The sequence below is a fragment of the Sturnira hondurensis genome, unplaced genomic scaffold (assembly GCF_014824575.4).
Source record: "Sturnira hondurensis isolate 20B ecotype Veracruz unplaced genomic scaffold, ASM1482457v3 Scaffold0006413, whole genome shotgun sequence".
Lineage (NCBI taxonomy): Eukaryota > Metazoa > Chordata > Mammalia > Chiroptera > Phyllostomidae > Sturnira > Sturnira hondurensis.
This window is the reverse complement of record NW_028079044.1, coordinates 25,515,590-25,533,801: the sequence shown is the minus strand read 5'-3', so window position 1 is coordinate 25,533,801 and position 18,212 is coordinate 25,515,590. Positions and strand designations below refer to the sequence as shown.

The 18,212-nt window shown below is 34.5% G+C and overlaps 1 pseudogene; it reads left to right on the top strand.

Annotated features, from left to right (window-relative positions):
* The first annotated feature begins 10,342 nt into the window (after positions 1-10,342).
* LOC118988355 (transmembrane protein 126A-like) lies at positions 10,343-10,908 on the top strand (annotated as a pseudogene).
* Positions 10,909-18,212: the final 7,304 nt, after the last annotated feature.

Below are 18,212 nucleotides of genomic sequence, written 5' to 3'. Positions count from 1 at the left end.
ACCTGTTAATTCCTAGCATAATAGAATGACAAAGGAAGTTTTCTGGGTTTAAGGCAATATACATTAAGTTGCACAAAACACTTCTGACTAGCTTCCTAAAGAGTTACAGCACAAAGATGTTTAATGTAGCCTCAGAGATAACTGGGAACAAGCATCTGTGCAAATCACATATGTGTTATCACACTATGAAAGCTGGGCCCAGTGTGTAGTTCATAACAAGTCCAACTGCTAGGAAATCAGTAATAATCATGGTTGCTCCATGTTATTGAAATGCAATAGTTTCATATTCTGAATTCACTCATTAACTCAAAGACATTTCTGAATGCCCAATGTATGGCATATACCATGCTAGGCACTGAGGTGCGCCTATATGGAAGAAGCTCAGTTTCACTGGAATCACAGATATAAATGACTAATTAAAATATTATATGATAACCCTGGCTGGTATAGCTCAGTGGATTGAGTGGGCCTGAGGACCAAACAACCGCATTCAATTCCCAGTCAGGCACATGCCTAGGTTGCAGGCCAGTTCCCAGCAGGGGACACACAAGAAGCAACCATACACTGAAAAAAAAATTATATGATAAAGTGAAATATGTACAAAATGTCGTGGAATGTGAAAAAAAATCACTTAGAACTATTTGAGAATTAGTCAAGACTTAAGAGGGGAGTTGTCAGCTGTGGATAATTTTTTAATGTTACCTCCTATTACAGAAGTAGTATGATTCTCCAGGGTCAGAAAGTAGGAGAAGCTAGGAGTTCTACCCAACTACAGAACAATGTACTCTTTCCAGTGACCTAAGTCTTTCTGAGAAAATCAGGAGACTCCATTTGTTATTCACACTAAAATAAATGGATGCTATCACAAGTGGAATGACCTAGTTTGATCCCTATCCAAGGATAGAAATAGCCCTACGAACCTCTACTAGATCAAAATAAATAGGAGGCATAGGCAAGTATACCAATGGGATATAGTAAAAACCCCAGAAACAAACTTCCTTATTTATGGGATCGTGATATATGCCAGGAGAAACATTACAGATCAATGGGAAATGGCTTGCATATATCAATAACTGGCACTGGAACATTACTACCCAGATGAAAGAAAATTAAAATTACTTTCCTACCTCAGACCTAAGAAGTGAAGTCCAAGGTTTATGGGGCCTCAAACATAAAATCTGGGGACTTCTTTTTAAGAAAAACTAACAAAGTATTTTACTTTTTTAAATTTTACAAAAATGTACAACCTATATTGTACACATTACTTGTGATTCTCCCAGGACCTTAGTATATATTATAATATATAACATATACTATTTATATAGTATATATTATAAATCCCTTTTATAATATTTACTAAATATAGTATATGTTTATATAATGACATTTTATAATATGTATAACATCAAAATATATTATTTATATATAAAATATATTAAAGTATTTAAATAAATAAAATATTTTAAATATTTAATATTTAATATTTTAATTTAATGTTTAAATATTTAAACGAAAATATTTTAAATATTTAAAAATATTTTTAAAATAAATAAAAATATTTTTATTTTTATAATATGACATTAAAAATATACATTATTTTATAAGATATACTATATAAATAGTATATATTTATATAATGGCATTTTATAATATATATAACACATATATATATAATGTATTAATAGTCTATAATGTCATACCAGTACTATTCCTATCAGCCAAAAATATTAGAAAGGGCTTGCTCAAGCAATGGTCCCTGAAGCTTAAGCTTCATTAGTTTTATGGTGAACCTACCTCTGCTCACAACAAAATAAATTACGGTTGGATTAGAAATTAAATGTGAAAGGAAAAACTTTTTAATTTATTGAAATTTTATTTAAAAATATAATTCCTCAGAGAAAATATTTTCCCCTATGATTATTTTTATTTTTATATATTTTTAGAATTATTTATTGATTTTTACAAAGACAGAAGAGAGAGGGGGAGAAATACTGATATATTGTTCCAATTAGTCATGAATTCATTGGTTGATTCCTGTATGTACCCTAATTGGAGTTTTGAACCTGAAACCCTGGCATATTGGGACAATGCTCTAACCAACTGAGCTATTCATCCAGGGTAGCTTATTTTTCTTATTTTTTAAATAAGAAAAAAATTGAGAGAGTACAAACTATAAAGAAAAAGCTTAATAAATTTTATACATTAAAATGAAAGAAAGTTGTATATCAAAGAACATGTTAAAGTGAAATGCAAGGCACAGGCTAGGTGAAGATGTTTGCAATCTATATCAGTTAACAGAGGATTAGAATCCAGATTTGTATATCAGACAGCAAATTAATGAGTTAAAGACAGTCCAATAGAAAATTAGGCAATCCATAAAAGAGGAAACCCAGATATTTAACAATCACAAGAAAGTACATTGAACTTCACTAATATTTAGGGGAATGAAATTGGGGGGGGGGATTAAGTTTAAAACAACAATGACCTGCTATTTTATACCCATCAGACTTACAACATTTTAATGCCCAATGTCAAAGATACGGAATGATTTAAACTAACACACTGTTAGAGAAAACATCACAATTGAGAGGAATTTAGCAATATCCAACAGATTTGAAGATACATTTACTCTGGCAATTCCACTTGTAACTTCTTATATACATGCACACGTGCACAGGTGCACAGGGACACATGTTTAAAAGTATTTTGCAACATTGTTTATAAATAGTGGAAATAATTAAAATAGCAACAGAAAAAAATGTTACCTAAACTTTGTTATATTTATACAATAAAATAGTATATAGTAGTCAAATTGACAAAGTTCAGCTCTGATTTTCAAGTGTTTTACTTACAGTCAGAAATACAGTTGACACCATGACTCAATATATAGATATTCATACACATATTAAGAATGCTTACAAAATTATATTTAAATTGAGTACATGTGATGCATTCTCTTTTCTATGTTATTCTAACTTTTCCTAAAGTAGTTCATGACATACTAATTGATACTGTGAGCTACTTAATGGTTTACAACACACATTCTGGAAAAACACTGAACAAAGTTACATATTTATCAATATAAATAAATCTAAAATATATAATAATGAAAAATAATGAATTCATTCATTCATTCATTCATTATTTTTTCATTAATGAAATAATAAAAATAAGTTACAGTAAGAATAGCATATTGCACATGAACTATATTTTCTAGTGTATACATTTAGTGTGTGGTATTTATATTTAGTATGTATACGATATACTTTCTACGAGTATACTCTCATACACACACACACACACACACACACACACATACACATATATATGAGTTCTTTCCGGAAAAAGTCCAGCCATTGTTAATATAACGAGAATGGTTTATGTAACATCCATGTAAACTGGCAGCCCAGGAGAGTAGACTGGAATGCACATGTATAAATAATGGCAACTTCACTTATACTAATCAGTGGGGGTGGTAGACACCACTGAGTGAGCATGTGTATTGTATGGCCATCACACTCAAAATGACTGAGCAAGTAGAGCAATGAATCTGCATCAGATTTTGTGTTAAGCTTGAACATTCATCTGCAGAAACTAATTGGATGATTCAGAAGGCCATGGCTATGGGCAACTGGTGATTGGCAGCTTCAACACAACAATGTGTTGTTGTGATGCCCGTTCATGCATCACACCTCATGCAGAGTTTGGCAAAACATCAAATCACCCAGGTGACTCAGCCCCCATACAGCCCAAATTTGGTGCCTGGTAACTTCTGGCTTTTCCCAAAACTAAAATCACATTTGAAAGGGAAGAGATTTGAGACCATTGATGAGATTCAGCAAAATACAACGGAGCAGCTGATGGAGACTGGGAGAATGGGGCAGCTGGCCAATTAGGAGTCCCAAGGTGCTTACTTTGAAGGGGACTGAGGCATCACTGTCCTATGTACAATGTCTCTTGTATCTTCTTCAATAAATATCTCTATTTTTCATATTACATAGTATTTCTGGATAGACCATCTATTTATTTATATACACACACATATATACACACACATGCACATACACATGGTCAAATCATATAAATACACAGAAAGATCATATATATGATATTATATATATACACACACACACATACACACTAGTGCAGGGGTGTCAAACTCATTTTCACCAAGGGCCACATCAGCCTCGTGGTTGCCTTCAAAGGGCTGAATGTAATTTTAGCTCCTTAACAGTTAAGGAGTGGTTATATTTCTATAGCTACATTTATAATATATATAAAATATATTGATATATATTTATATATAAATAATATATATTATTTTATAATGTATACTATATAAATAGTATATGTTTATATAATGACATTTTATAATATATATAACATATATATAATGTATTAATAGTCTACAAGGTCATACCAGTACTATTCCTATCAGCCAAAAGCACTACAATCCAAATGTTTATTAACTAATGGATGAGAAATAAAACATGGTATATACATACAATGGAATACTACAGAGTGAGGCAAAAATCGGCTTTCTAACGTGCCTTTTCAGAAGATGATGCACGCTCAGAAAAGACCTGGTTGCCCCTCTGGCTTATGGGTCTGCAGAAGCAGGAAGTGACAGCTGGGGCAGAATTAGAGATGGCCTGTCCAAGCATTGAAGGACTGCCTCTGCTCAGAGCCAATCTGCAAAAATGAGAGTTTGGGGTTTTTTTTTCTTTTTGGTTTGAGGTATTTAATGAAATTTCTGTGAAGTTACTAGCTGACTACTGAAATAATGCAGCAAAGACTTAGGTGACCAGTATAAATAAGAAGTACAGTCTTTGCAAAAATTATATTGGAAACTCATTAGACAAGTAGGTGATTATAGCCCTCAACAAGGAACAACAGCAAACTCTGGAGACAGGGGAGTGATTATGATTCCCATAATTATAGTATTCAAAAGGTCCAGTTTTGTGACAGAGCACAAGGTATACAAATAATCAGGAAAGTATGACCCATTCACAGGGAAACAGTGTAAGAAAACATACTTGAAGAAGTTCAGACATCAAACATAGTAGGCAAAAACTTTAAGTCAACTGTCTTACATATACTCAAAGAGCTCACAGGAAACCATGGGCAAAGCAAACTATAGAAAAGAAGGAGAATGATATATTAATAAATAAAGAATATCAGCACAGAGACAGAAATTATTAAAGAAACCAAATGGAAATTCTGGAGCTAGAAAAGTAAGTAGCTATAATTAAAAATTTGCTAGGGAGGTTCAAGGGCACACTTGAACAGGTAGGAAAAACAATCAGCAAACTTGAAGATAGAACAACTGAAATTATCTAGTCTGTGGAGCAGAAAGGAAAAATAATAAAAAACAACCCAAAGTCAAAGAAATTTGTGGGACACATGTATCACATCATTGTGGGAGTCTCAGAAGAAGAGAGAGAATGGGGCAGAAAGAATATTTGAAAAAATAACAGCTGCAAACATCCCAAATTTGACCGAAGACATGAATCTACACATATAAGAAGCTCCACAAACTACAAGATAAAGAAATTCACACCGGAACACAGCATAATAAAACTGTCAAATGTCAAAGAAAGACTGACCAAGCAACAAGAGGAAAGTGATCTGGCACCTACAAGTGCTCCTCTACAAGATTAACAGCCTATTTGTCATCAGAAACCATGGAAACCAGAAAGCAGTGGAATGACATTTGAAATGTTGAAAGGGAAAACAAACTATTAACTAATAATTCTATATCTGGCAAAAATAATATTCAAAAATGAAGGAGGAGTAAAGACATTTCTAGATAAACAAAAACTAGGGAGTTTGTTGCTATGAAATCAGCCCAATAAGAAATTTTAAAGGGACTCCTTCAGACTGAAAAGAAAGGACACTAGGCAGTAACTCAAGGCCATATGAAGAAAGAAAGAATGCCAGTAGAGATAACTACATAGGTAAATGAAACAGCCAAGATTATAGTGGTTTTGGCTTACAATTCTCCTTTTGTTTCTTTAATGATCTCAAAGATGAATACATAAAACAATATTTGTAAATATAGGCTACTGAACAACAATATATAAAGATAATTTTTATGGTCACATAAAACAGAAAGATGAAGCTGTATAATAGCAGTTTCTGTATGCCACTGAAGAGATGAGAAAGATATTCCATGCAAATGGTATACTAATAATCATTAGTGACTATACCTATACACTTTGTCAGAAATTATTATAAGAGACAAAGGTGGACATTATATATAAATAAAAGGATCAATTGGTCAAGAAGTTATAATAATTACTGTTTCTGTAAAACAGCAAAAGCAGGTGTCTATGAATGCATATTTAATATTGTTGATGTTAAAATGACAATACCACCCACAGCAACATATAGATTCAGTATAACACCTGGCAAAATCCCAATGGCATTTTACAGAAATGGTAAAATCCATTATAAATTTTATTTATTTTTTTAATTACCATTGACATAGAAAATTATGTTAGTTTCAGGTGCACAGCTTCATGGTTACACATTTACATAATTTACAAAGTGGTCCCACCAATAGGTCTAGTGCCCATCTGGTACCATACATAGTTATTACAATATTATTGACTGTATTACCTATGCCATACTTTACATCCTCATGATTGTAACTACCAATTTGTTCTTCTTAATTCCTTCACCTTTTTCAACTAGTCACACAATCTTCCACTCATCTGGACACCATCAATTTGTTCTTTGTATCTATGATTCTGTTTCTATTTTATTTATTTTTTTAGATTCCACATGTAAATGAAATCATATGGTATTTATCTTTTTCTGACTGACTCACTTCACTTAGCAAAATACCTCTCGATCCATCCAATGAGTGGAAAATGGTAAGATTTCATTCTTTATTATGGTCAACCATTATTCTATTGTATATATGTACCACTTCTTAGATATCCAATTGTCTGTTGATGGACACTTAGGTTACTTCCATATCTTGCCTATTGTAAATAATCCTGCAATAAACATAGGGAAGCATATATCTTTTCAAATTAGTGTTTTGGATTTCTTCGGATAAATACCCTGAAGTGGAATTGCTGGGTCATAAGATAGTTCTAGTTATAATTTCTTGAGGAAACTCCATACTGTTTGCCATAATGGCTGCACCAATTTCAATCCTACCAACAGTGCACAAAGGTTCCCTTTTCTCCACATCCTCACCAATACAGAATTAATGGCAGGCATTCTGACAGGCGTGAAACATTCATACAGGTGATATGTCATTATACTTTTAATTTGCATTTCTCTGATAACTAGTGATGTTGAGGATCTTTTGATGTCTATTGGTCACCTGTATGTCCTTTCAGAAAACTGACCATTTTTAAATTAAATTGTTTTTTGGTGTTGTATGATTTTTTATACATTTTGGATATTAACCCCTTATAAGATGTTTCACTGGTATTTTCTTCCATTCAGTAGGTTTTCTTTTTTATTTTGTTGAATTTAATAGGTTGTCTTTGCTGTATGAAAACTTTTCCTTTTGAGATAGTCTCATATTTTTTCTTTTGTTTCCCTTACCCAAGGAGATATATCAGAAAAAATATTGGTAAAAAAATGTCAGAGAGTTTGCTGTCTTTTTTCTTTCAGGAGTTTTATGGTTTCAGGTCTTACATTTAAGTCCTTAATCCGTTTTGAGTTTATCCTTGTATATGATGCAAAAAGGTGGTTCAGTTTTATTTTATTTTATTTTTTTCATGTAGCTGTTCAATTTTTTAACACTATTTATTGAATAGACTGTCTTTACCTCATTGTATGTCTTTGCCTCATTTGTCATATATATCAATTGGCCATATAGGTGTAGATTTATTTCTGGACTCTCCATTCTATTCCATTGATCAACATGCCTGTTTTTATGCCTGTACTGTGCTAATTTAATTACTATATCCTTGTAATATAGTTTAATATCAGGTAGCATGATAATCTTCCACTTTGTTTTTCTAAAGATAGATGTGGCTATTCAGGGTCTTTGTGGATCTTTACAAAGTTTTGATTATTTGTATTAATTCCTTTTTTGTTGGGGGATAATCAGTTATCAGTATCTTTGGGGTTTTTTTTTTTTTCTGTTTTTCTTGGATTAGCCCTTTCCAGAGAAATTCTTCTATTTTTTTTTCTGGATGTTATAAACTTGGCACTCAGAGTTCTTAAAAGAAAAGGTGCTCTTGTTATTTAGTACATATACCCTATACAGATTTTTAGACAATTTTCTTTTTTAGCATGGACGCTTTGGTCCAAAATTCTTCTGGTTTAGCCTCTCCAGAGTGAACCCTTTAGTCTTTTACCAGGATGGGTATAGGGTGCTCACTTGCATGGCTTCATGAAAAAAGGGAAATGCTCTTTAGAAATTTGATAGACTTTCAGTCACTCCTTATCTTTTCAGCTTCATCTGTACCCATGCCCTCTGAACGGCCTGGTTTAATTCTGATTTTTCCAGGGCTTATGGCAGATCTAATTATGGTCATACCTCAGTACTTGTTAGTTTCAGAGCTCACCAAAACCTGTACTCATCACATTTTGACGAGAAAAAAAATGTTTCAGCCCTCAGTGCTTGCTCAGGACTCGTGGCATTTGCTGGAACTCATATGAGTCACAATGCCACCCACTCTGCCAGAGAAAATGCTTCATTGTTTGCTACTTGTCAGTTTCAGCATTCACCAGAGTTCCAGAATTTCTCAATTCATTCTAGAACTCTGGAATTGAGAAGAACATTCAGCTCTTGTCTTCTCATCTTCATTTCTTTGTTGGTGTAGAGCCCTAAAATTTTCTCTTAACAGTCTTTTGATGGTGGTTAAGGAGGGAACTGAGGTAAACCTGCACGTGGTTTAACTCCTTAATCAGATATAGGAGGAGAAGATATGCAGGTGGTGGTGATTAGTTCATCTTTTCATTTGTAGAGGATAATGAGAGGAGGGTCATAAACTCATTACTCAACACCAGGGTGAAGGTCTCGGGGAGGATGAATTACTGTGGGTAAGAAAATTGGTGGAACACAGTAAGGATTCATGGTGCTTCACAGGACTACAAATACCTCTTAGAAGTTGTTATTTTTCAGAGAAGTACTATAAGGAGAAGAAATAGCAGTGGGCTAGCTGGATCATGTACCATGTGACTTGAAGAAGATGTTTATTCTGCTACTTTGGGGTAAAATGCTCTGAAGTTATCAATTAAATTAATCTGGTCTAGTCACTTAAGGCCACTGTTTCCTTGTCGATTTTACACTGAAAGATCTATTCATTGTTGTCAATGGGCTGTTAAAAGTCCCTACTATGACGTTATTACTGTCAGTCTCTCCCTGTATGTATGCTTTATCAATTCTGTATCCACAGAATACAGAAGCTCTATCATCCTGCATTGATTTATCATCTTTGTATATAAAATGTACACAGCTTTTCCATATTTTTTGAAAGCCTATAATGTGTTGTTTCAATCTCTTGATGTTAGAGTTATCTGAGGACCCCTCATTAGCATTGGCATTCATTAATGGTCCTGATTTTTTAAAAACTTACCATTTAACCGAAAATGTTGAACATGTTAACTTTGTAAATGTCAAATGTATGTGTGATCCAATCATCAAATTTAAGGTGATTTTGTGTGAGAGCATCTTTCACAGTCAACACATAATTGTAAACACAGCACAAACATCAGAAAATTTTAAGAAGAAAACATTTATCTAATATACCTCTGCCAAATTCAACTTAAAATTATTTTCAGTAGCAAAGAAATAATTTATAAAATTTCATTCTGAGGCCAGCATTTGGTGATAAGTCTGACCTTATGAGATCCCATTGGGTTTATTTTAGATTAAAATGTTTAATTTCTTAATTCACCTTCATGGTAATATAATTTAAAACATTTGAGGTTTACTTTGGTCTGAAAGATCAATATGATAACCCTATAATCTGAAGAGTACAGTAATATTTACTGTTTTTTTTTTTACTTTCTATGTGAAAGGTAAGCACAAAATATCTTTATTATATTTGAAATCGCCATATTTAGTAAAGAAAATAATCAAGAAGCCAGTGGTAACTATAAGTTTTACATACAATTATAATAATTTAGTTTATTATTTTTAAAAATTTACCAGATATCTTTGGGGGTAAAAACAAACATCATAACATTCTATTATTTAGCATGTGACCAAAAAAATTACCTTTCCTCCAGCTTTCAGTAAAATGGAGTCCAGGAACCAAGGCTGGGCCAGGAGAGTTGAACATCGCTTGCAGGTTGCAGTGAGCCTCGGGAGCTGGGGAAGACGGAGGGCGCACCCACTGCCGGGGAGGAGGCCGTAAGACGCAACATGGAAAATCCTGAGCCAGATGATACTGTCCAGGAAAAACAAATTTTTTTATATCATAACCAGAAAAATTAACCAACTTTTAGAAACAGGAAGGAATTGGTCTGAACATGCATCAACATATATTGGACATACCGCTGCTCTCTGTGGCCTAATAGAATAGTCGTCGTCTTCATTGCGTCTTAAATGACGCGCAGGTTCGTGTAGCCGCTGGTGTAACAATGCAGTGATCCCATTTTTGACAGCCGGTGTTATCCTGCAAGGGTTTTATAAGTTTACCGTCGAATACAGGTGACTCAAACTGCCATAACATGGGGTGGGTTGGTTGGACTTGTTTTGGGGGTCTGTACCCCGTTTTCTTGGCTATCCCTGTGAATGGTGGCCTCGCAGCCAGGTATGCCTAAGCCCTGCTACCAGAAAAAGAAAACATCTTAACCTTCTGGATCGGAGTTTCTAAGTGTGTCTTTATAAAGACATTATTTCCCATTTTGCCCCAGACTGGGTTTGCAGCATACCTTGGTTCTAGACAATATAAACTACTTATAAAGGCTCTTCATTACCTAACGTGACCCAGAAATTCAGTGACTATTAAGCAAATCTGTACAGAAAAATAAAACTGTAAGAATAATATATATGTATATATATATATGAAGTCCAAACCTTAAAGTATCTCTCACCTACCTGAATAAATGTTTCAAAGCTGTTATCATGTTTTCTTAGATTAACACCTTTTATGAAGAACTACTTTGTGGTTTTCCTCTACACTTCTACATTTAAAGTAGTATTTTTGCTAGATTTTTCCTGACAAATTATTTCATTTAGTATCTTCAAAAGTATAAAGACTTTCAAAGTTTTGTTAATATTGTCATGGTACACCAGCATTTAAGGAAATCTTTTTATCATCAAAAAGGAATTCTGGAAATAATTGTTTTGTTGGGTTTGCAAACTTTTCTTCATATTATTTGCCCTTACATCTCCTGCCTGCCATATCCTTTAGTTTTAGTGTATTTTAAATTCCTTCAAAACGGTTGAATAAAAAAAGAAATGCATGTAAACATTAACTTTTTAAGTATCCAACTCCTTAATCCCCTGAAGTAAACTTTTCTCAAGGCATTTTATCTTAATAGTATTTTATGTAGAAAAAAAAGCAGGTGAACAATAATATCTGACACCCTTCAGGTACACTTTGAACTGTGTAGGTTTGTGTCAGTTAGGAACTGCTTAGAGAACCTACCCACATCAGTAGAAACCAGTCAAGCTATATGGTAACTTTAACATCAAAAATATATCACAGGAATAGTTATCATCAGTTTTTGATGGGAAGAAGGTTGCATAGCGAGATCACGCCATGATCTCTTCAACGGAGTGTTGTATTTAATGAAAAGAAAATTAAAATTCTGCATGTAAGTTGATAGCAAACCCAAAGCCATTCCTTTTAAGGCTGGTTTGACATGACGTTTTGTGCTTTCTGAATCCCTTCATCATTACAAGAGTTACTCTTTTTTTGGTTCAAATTTTGCTTTCCTCCTTTGTAAAGTTATTCCTAAACACATTAGCCTAGATGAGCTAATTTCAGATGGCTTATTTACCTGCTCCTAGATTTATATGCCACCTGCTTTTGCTTTTTCTACAGACGCAAAGTCAACCTCTGGGGCAGAATTCCACCTTTCTCTTTCTGCCACACAAGTGGTAAATAACATTACCCAATAAATTTCAGCATTTCCCCCTAAATGTGTAGGATACAAAAAATGTATTCATTCGTGTGAGATATAAAAATGTACACTCACACTTCTGAAATCAACAGCCAGCCATTTCACACTTGGGCCAAAGGCAAACAAACATAATTCTCACTGGCAGCTGGACGACATTCCAAGCTGCCACCACATTAATTAACTCACCTCAATCAGATTCCACTTCAACTTGCACAGCTTGCTGCCAAGACGCCTAGCAATAAATTGTTAGGCTAAATACTGAACAAGGTAGGGAAATACCATATGGTATGTTGTTATAAAGGGTGAGATATTCTCGTTTAACACTAGTAGCAGGGTTTTCCATTTACTTTTTATTGTTGTCTCTTGTGATTTGAGAAGAATATATGTTCCTGTTGACAAAATCTTGCTTGTTTCATTGTGAAGGGGAATGGGATGGTAACAAGATAACAAAATATCTTTGTCCGTATGCTTCTATAGTTGGCATTCTCTTTATTTCAAGACAGTAGTTTACTTAGCAAGCTACTGGGAATCGACTAAGAGTAAATCGTTATTTTAAATTTGAGAGGAATTTCAAGGGACAGAGAACTCCAAATTCCCTTTTCATTGAGGTCTACTGGCAACTTACGAAATAATGCAAACTACTTAAGACATGAAAATTCTACCCGGAAGCCAAAATATTTGAGTCTGAAATCTACTTTCTGCCTGACCAGCAGTATCTCTTTGAGGAGATCATTTGACCTCTCTGATACTATTTTCCTCACCTGTCACATGGAGCAGTTGGACTAGATGAACAGTTCACAAACTTTAACACACATGTCCATTGAAGGAGCTTGTTTAAAAAACAGATTCTCAGACAGCATCTTTGGAGATTGAAATTGATTGGGTTTGATGTAAAACCCACAAGTCTGAACTTTTTTTTTCCAATTTTTTTATTTAATTATTTTTCAAGTACAGTTTTCTGTCTATTACTCCCATCCCATCCCACCCCCATCCTCCCCCCTCCCTCCCATTTCCACCCTTCTCAGTTGTTGTCCATGTATCCTTTATATAGGTTCCTCTAAATCCCTCCCTTATTTCCCCTGAAATTCCCTCCCCTCTCCCCTCTGGTCACTGTCAGCCTGTTCTCTATTTCAGTGTCTTTGGTTATATTTTGCTTGCTTGTTTGTTTTGTTGTTTAGCTTCCTGTGAGAGGTGAGATCATATGGTATTTGTCCTTCAACACCTGGCTTATTTCACTCAGCATAATGCTTTCCAGTTCCATCCATGTTGTTGCAAAAGGTAGGACTTGTAATGAGCAAAAAATTCTTCGACTGATAGAGTACCCATATTTTGAGAAAGATTAGCTACATGATGTCTAAGATCCCCTTACCTCTGACCATATATTATTTTGTTTACTAGTCCATATCATCGCTTTTATTACTTGTGGTGCAATTTTGGAAAATGGTATGATCAGAAGTGTTGATTTGGGGTTTCTTCACACTAGGTACTTCCAGTATCTAGTGGTAAACGACTGAAAACACCAGAATATGACCACCCAAAGCCATGTAAGTATTTTCCTTGGGTTGTGTGGTGGCTAACAGGGGTGATGGCTTACTGGCTGTTACCTCTAAATCTAGATAAAGAAAAATATAGAAATCCATCCTGCAGGTCAACTGGATTCACATTCGTTATTGGTCATCCAGCGGAAGTCTTTGCTTGCTCTAAGGATGTTGTAATGAATGCTTATTTCATTTCACTTGCTCCTATATTGTGCATTCTGCTTCTATTTGAAATACTTGAATTCAGAAAAGTGTTCTGTACTTGTTGTGAGATTATAAAAGGCTAGAAAGTTTTGGGAACCTCACTCTTCCTAGCTGCTAGGACATGATTTGGTAGGGACAGTAAAAGGCTTTACTGTCCTTTACTGTATACACTTTTGGTTTATTTCAAACAGGTGCTTATGAATTTTTACAGTGCCACATATTTTCTCCCATCTGATCCCTCTTTGACCAGCAGAGAGCTATCCCATAACACAGTTGTCTAGGTATTGCCTTAAATTAGGAAAAGAACCACCTTAACTGGCCCATATAAAATTGTACAGAACACAGGCCTTTCTCATCACATTACAAGCTCAACAGACATAAAGTCTCAAAAAAAAGAGAGACTTATTTCATTTCTTAAAACTGTGAAATCACCTTTATTCTTAGTTTCTTTTCATGAAGGATGTAAAAAAAAAAAACAATGTGGTAGCTGCTTTACTATTTAATCTGCACCAAAGAAACCTGCTTGTCTTAGATTTAATCAGTTCCTTGTAAGCTACTTTAATTACCACAAAAACCCCTAATGTGTAATAATGTCTGTTAGAGTATGGGTGAATGGTCTCATTGATCTTTGTATTTTCAGCTACTAAAATCAGACTCCTTCCTTAGTAGATGCTCAATAAAGGAATGCTGGCTTGAAGATACTCCGGCAAAGAATTAAACCCTGTTGCAGACTTTTTTGTCCCCTGCAGGTGGTGCTGGGAGACAGGTTCTTCGTTTACTTATTTAATCATAATTAGCTGGGATGGTACAGGTGTTCTTAGCACCTGGTTTAAAACTGTTGTAATTTTCTAAATTTCTTCCCCCCTCCCTTCTCTCTAGTTACTATGTCACAAAAAAACCCAAAAAGCCTGAAAAGGTGATCCAAGTGAAAAGGGGCAGACATTAACATAAACTGTTGGTGTCTCCCAGTTTATGGAAAGATGGAGAGATGCTGTATGGATTTCAGGGAAAGGGATTCTGTACACTTGTACTTTCAAAATGAGAACATATACTCAGGAAATTGCTCTTTGGTATTATATGTCTATGTCTTCAGATCTACTCTATTAGCTCCAGTGCTGTATTTGTCATTCCTCTACTTTCAGTATTTCTCCCCATGGATACATTTGACTGGTTGTTGATATTTGGGGTTTCAACCTTGAAGACATTCTGTCTGCCTCACAACTTGCCCACCACACCTCCCAGTCAGAGTCAGCTACCCTTTGTGCTCCTCCCATTTAAAGGGGGTATTGCTTCTCAGGGTGGTCACTTTGTAAATTATATAAATGTCAAATCACTATGTTTTACACCTGAAACTAATGAATATATCAATCATAATTAAAAAATAAAAATAATAAACAACGTATTACTTATCTTTCAATATCTGAATCTCCCATAGACATTGCATCATTATCATCTTTGTATCACTGGCTCTTACCTTCATCCTTGGAATGTGGTAGACACTAACTAAACTGGATGAATATATGCAGTCAATAAATCTCTAAAAATACTCCTAGCACATAACTTAGTATTGCCTTGAACCAAGTATGTATTTGTCCTCTAACCACTCCTGCCCAGAAGCTTTCTGAAGCCAAAACTAGAGGTCAATAATAGTCATAATTTTAAAAGCTGGTATTGACATAATATGATTTCCCCCAACCTACATTTCTAGCCATAACTTTCCTGTCTCCCCTCATTTAATTTTTTGCAACTACCAGATTGGTCTGTTCACTCTCCTTGATTTGCTTTATGCTTTTCTACCTCCGAGTAGGAAAGACTCGCCCCGTTTTGTGCTCAGTCTACTTTAATCACTAATTCTCAAAGTGGTTCTCTGGAGGCCCATAATTTTATGTGCACAGTAATATTAAGATGCTATTTGTCTTTTCACTCTCATTCTCTCCACATGTAGTTTGCCAGAGGCTATTTGATGTATGATATTACAACAGAAGCACATATGAGATCCAGCTTTTTTCTATTAAACTATATATTAAAATACAAAATGTAAAACAATACCATTCTCCTCACTAAATAGTTTTGTTTTAGAAATAGTTTTCATAAAAATCATATGATTGAACATATAATTTATTTTATTTTTTTACAGATTTTATTTATTTTTATTTTTTAAAGATTTTATTTAAGGGGAAGAAGGGAGAGAAACATTGATGTATAGTTGCCTCTCGTGCGCCCCCTACTGGGGACTTGGCCCACGACCCAGGCATGTGCCCTCACTGGGAATCCATCTGGCCACCCTTTGGTTCCCAGGTCAGCAACGCTCAATCCACTGAGCCACTCCATCCAGGGCTATTTTTAAAAAGTAATTAATAAGTACATTTTCTTGATTTTTATTTCTAATATGGTAAATTTAATATGGTAAATACATATATAACCCACATAAACGAAGGCTCTTAGAGGTCCTCAGTTATTTTGAAGAGTATTATAAATGGGCCCCTAAGGCCAAAGAGTTCAACAATGATGATCTAAATCTTCCGTATCCTTTAAAATCCAAATGGAAGACTTCCTCCTTGATAGGTGCTTTGACCTGCTCGACTAGAGAGGATCTCCTGCCCTGGCTACTCTGAACACCTAGGGCACTTACACATTTATGGTTCTTTTGCACCATTCACCTAGTACAGAGTATGTGCCAAAAAGGAATTAAATATTGTTATACTGACTAAGAATATTTAAAGACCTTCATGTTTAATGGTGAGTCATAATCCTTTTACTTTCCAGTCTCTGATTATAGTCTTCCCAGCCTCAAAGGAAAAAGGAGTTGTTTTTGACTTTTCAATATACAGTGTTCAGTAAAGATAATAAAGTTACATGTATACATGAAACATCTGTTATGTTTTTTATTATAAACTTGATCAATGTTCATTGAAAAAGAATAAAACAATTTATTAGAAATTAAAATTTTTAATTTATAATTTTTATAATGGTGTGTGTTCCCCCACAAGGCCATCAACCCAAGGTAACAACTGCTAACACTTTAACATATACATATCAGTATATCTCCAGTCTTCTACTATTTGTATAATTTTTCACTAAAGTTATCTGAACATACTATTATCATCTTTATGTACTATTTTCTAGGATGCTTTTTTATAGGGGGATTTAAAGAAACTAATGTTCATTTTAATAAGTGGGTGGCACACACGCAGGTATCCATTTCTTCTTTAAATTAAAATATATACTAATGAAGGGTAACTTTATAATAAATGAGTTTGAAAAATAAATGAATTTTTAGAGTAATATATGATGAACTTTTTTATGTGATTAAGTATTCATTATCTTAACTCTGTAATAGCCCATTATATATCTCCTAGGATTTATTTAACCTATGTTTAATGCTACTGTTAGGCACTGAAATTATTCTAATTTTTCAAAATTATAAATAATGCGCAAATTTTGTTCCTTGCATATACATTTTGCATATATATTTGGTGATTTGTTTAGAATAAATTTAGAATTTTTTAAAATTGTTTTTCAAGTACAGTTGTCTCCATTTCCCGCCTCCCCACGACTCCCCCCACCCTACTAATCCCCATCTCCCACCCTCAATTCTACCCCCCTTTGGCTTTGTCATTATCTTTGATACATGTTCCTTGATGACCCTTCCCCTTTTTCCCTGTTATCCCCTCCCCTCTGGCTACTGTCAGTTTGTTCTTTATTCCCATGTCTCTGCTAATATTTTGCTTGCTTGTATGTTTTGTTGATTAGGTCACACTTATAGGTGAGATTATTTGGTATTTGTCTTTCACCGCCTGGCTTATTTCACTTAGCATAATGCTCTCAAGATCTATCCATGCTGTCATGAAATGTAGGACTTCCTTCTTTTTTTCCTGCTGCATAGAATTCCATTATGTAAATGTACCACAGTTTGTTGATCCATTCACTTACTGATGGGACCTAGGCTGCTTCCAGCACTTGGCTATTGTAAATAGTGCTGCTATGAACATTGGGGTGCATAGGTTCTTTTGAATTGGTGTTTCTGGGTTCTCAGGGTATAATCCCAGCAGTACAATTGCCAGGTCAAAAGACAGTTCCATTTTTAGTTTTCTGAGGAAACTCCATACTGTCTTCCACAGTGGCTGCACCAGTCTGCATTCCCACCAGTGGTGTACTAGGGTTCCCTTTTCTCCACATCCTTACCAGCACTTGTGGTTTGTTGATTTGTTTACGAAGGCCATTCTGATCAGCATGCAGTGGTATCTCACTGTGGTTTTAAGTTGCATCTCTCTTGTGTCTAAGGGATATAAACAATTTTTAGACATTTACTACAAAAATTCAATCATCTTTGATGCCATTTTGCTTTCTCACTAGAAGAAAAATAAAACTACAACTTAGAAAGAAAGGAAGCATTTGAGAAGTAGCGAGAGAAAGATG